Consider the following 3,553-nt stretch of genomic DNA (forward strand, 5'->3'; position numbering starts at 1 on the left):
TAGAATTCATAAACGTATAGTCTAATGATTTTACATTTGATTTGACAATATGGAAAGAATTTGAGGAAGGACATGACCTGGGAAAGAGAAAAGGGATCCTTTTCACAATGAAAATAGAAACATTTGTACCCAACTATATAGTAAGAATATAATCCATTTAACTTTCCAGAAATATACTTCTCCAAGCTCCCCTTCTTGTATGAGAAAAATCTCCATTCTGTCATTAGCTTGAGGGAGGGATATAAAAGTGTTTCCATAGAAACAATTTAGCACAAAATGAAATAGTTTAACTTTGATCCAACTTATCTGTTAGCTTAAGGACAGTCACACTGCCCATCATCAGTTCAAAAACTGAACATATATATTTTAAAATACACTAATTTATTATTTCATTGTAAAATGGGCACCGCTGTTCTGTCATCCTCTGCCTTTTCATTTTGGAACTCTTCTGTTGATTTGGTCTCTAAACCTCATCACCTTCATGATCTTCCCTGGCAGCCTCAGCAGCTTCTGCTTGGGTAGGCGCTCTCTGCTCTTGGCTCATGATTTCAGGAATCAAGTGATCCAAGTCTGTCTCTAGAAGCTCAGTATGTACTTCCACTGGCATCTATTTACCTGTTCAACATGGAGCTCCTCAACATGTACCTCAGTACCTTCTTTAGTATGAATTTGACCCACTTCTAGATAACTCACTTGGACCTGCTCTGGAAGTTCACTTATATGTAAATCATGCACTCTGCCATCTTGAAGCAGATCTGGATGGACTCCTTCCACAGTCACTTGGGCTGAGTCTACCTGGACCTGAAGCAATGGTAACACATCCCCCCTTCCAGACTTGTTCTATAATAGTCATTGACATCACTGGCTCCATTTGCACATGTGTTTCTACTGAAAGAACTTCTTCAGTTATTAGATGCTCTGAAATATTGTGAGCATCACTGAGATGCTGCCTTAATTCATTTCCTCACATTAAGCACAAGTAACAATGGTTGGGTTTATCTCCAGTGTCTATTACCAAGTGATCTTTGGACTGGTCTCAGCTGTTAAAGACAGTGTTACAGACCTGGCACTCATAAGGATTCTTTCTTCCCTTCTTTGCCCCTACTCCAGTTTGGCATGCTGTGAGGTGACATTTGAGGGTGCTATTTCTAGCAAATCTTTCCTGACAATTTGGACATTCTAAAGGCTTTTCAACCCTATGTTTTCGAAGACGCTCTTTAAAATGTCCAAAGTGGTCAAACTGTTTGTCACAGTACTGACAAATGTGAATTTTTTTTCCCAGTTCGTTGCTTCTTACTGACTCCACTTTCTTCAAAGTGGCAATAATTTAGGTGCTGTTTCCAGACACGCTCTTTTATTGCGTATTTCACACTTGAAACTCTCTATGGAGCTTGATTTCATGTGTTCCTGTTTGCTTATGGGGTCAGATGCACAGACATCTTCTTTAATCTGTGCTTTTTTTTATCACCTTGACAGGACTTACTGGTAGGATCCGCTAACATCGGAAGAACCTGTGCTCTGTATGCACTTTATGGACTGCTTAGCAGATGCCACTCCCTCTAGTGTCTCCAAGTCTTCAGCTTCCACTTTGATTGTGCAATCTGCACCTCAATATCAACAGGTTCTGATTCTGACTTCAAGGGCTTTGATAGCTTCAAGCATTTGTAGAAATGCTTTCCATGCATCATTGGCTTGTTCTTGTAGCATCAGTTTTGCTGTATATGTGCATTCAATTAAATGACCAAAGGCCATTTTTCTAACACCTTCTAGCTCTACCAAAGGTTCTTGAGTAAATTCTTGAAAGAATTTGTAGAAGAATTTACTGCAAGCAGCCAAAACAGCCTTGTGAGCCTTAAAATGGTGTCTATTGACAATAAGGATGATGTCGGCAAACCGGTCCCGCTCTGGCTGTTCAATCGTTCTAGGATCATTTTATGATGTTCAGGAAACGCCTGAAGGCATTCCATTGCTTCTTCAGCCTCCATGGCCGTGGGGTTGCTCCTCCATTTTCTCCACTGGAACCACAGAGCGCTCCTTCTGCCGGCCTGAAGCTGGAGGCCCCCCCACCCCTCACCCTCGAAGGGCGGTGGTGCCGGTGGAGGCAACCTCCAGCCTCAGTCAATTTTAAAATGCACTCAGAAATAAATCCTATCATGGCAAGGACTATAGTATTTCCCCGCTATAGTGGTTACATAGCTATTTTTGCTGAGCCACGCTCCCAGTCTATTATGAACAACATTATCATATTAGTGCTCCATGCTTAATGTTGAACCACCCACTCACATTTATACAGGGTTTCCTAATGCCTACACACACACACACACACACACACACACACTATCTACAGAGTTTCTGTTTGATGGTCAGGGCCCCCCAAATCTGGTCCCAATCACCTGCTCAACTTAACCTGTAGCAAACCTCTAAAACTATACCTCCACTCCATCCTGCCCGACCTCCTGATTATCCCCTGCCCACAGCATGCACCTTGACACACCATTGTTTTGCTATCTAGGTTTTCCTGCCTGACATTCCCTTCCTTTACCTTTACTTTATTCTTGTTCAAAATTACTTGCCTAGGGACTGGGAAGGTGGCTCAGTGGTAGAGCGCTTGCCTTGCATGCATGAGGCCCTGGGTTCGATTCTTCAGCACCACATAACAAAAAGAAAAAAGCCGGAAGTGGCGCTGTGGCTCAAGTGGTAGAGCGCTAGCCTTAAGCTGAAGGACAGCACCCAGGCCCAGAGTTCAGGTCCCACGACCGGACTCAAAAAAAAAAAAATACTTGCTTATAAGGCTGACTCTGGGTTCTGCTTTCTCCATTCTTTTTGGAGAAAATGAATCTCTTTACTTGCTCAATCACTTTAGCTATTAGAGTCTGCATCAAGTAATCTGGCATTTATTTATCTGCTTCATCTTTTTTAATGTGTATTGACCACCTCCAAGCAGAGTAGGTTAGAGTGAGTTAACTTTATCACATACTTATTATGGTCTACCTTTACTCTCTGGAGGGATAATTTTAGTTCCAAGTGATAAAACCCTATTAAAATTAAAATACCCAAGACAAAGAGAAAGATTATTTTACTTAATGTAAATAAACAATCAGTGGATTAGGTAGGATTTAGAAGCATATTTGAACCTAAGTATTTGAACAATCTGATCATATATCAGTCTTTTTTTCATCTCTTCTCTCCTCAGAATCAAGCTGACTCTTCTCAAATATTAACAAAGCTTCCAGATAGAATTCAGAATTTAAATCAAACCAGTTTAGTAAACTACTGGAACTTGTGTGCAAACACACATACACACACACACACACACACACACACAAACAGAAAAACAAAGAATGTTTCTAGGTATAGTTCCTGGATAGAGTTACATGCTCACTCTGAACCAATCACAGCACCTCTGATTAATTTTTTTTTGGGGGGGTCAAGTCATGTGGCCTGAACTCTGGGCCTGAGCGCTGTCTCTCAGCTCTTCAGCTCAAGGCTAGCACTCTACCACTTGAGCCACAGCGCCACTTGCGGCTTTTTTCTTTTTCTTATGTGGTGCTGA

The 3,553-nt window shown here is 41.5% G+C and overlaps 1 pseudogene; it reads right to left on the reverse strand.

Moving 5' to 3' along the window:
- Positions 1 to 389: 389 nt before the first annotated feature.
- Positions 390 to 2,054, reverse strand: LOC105984633 (annotated as a pseudogene).
- Positions 2,055 to 3,553: the final 1,499 nt, after the last annotated feature.

Source organism: Dipodomys ordii, unplaced genomic scaffold, assembly GCF_000151885.1.
Source record: "Dipodomys ordii isolate 6190 unplaced genomic scaffold, Dord_2.0 Scaffold25, whole genome shotgun sequence".
NCBI lineage: Eukaryota > Metazoa > Chordata > Mammalia > Rodentia > Heteromyidae > Dipodomys > Dipodomys ordii.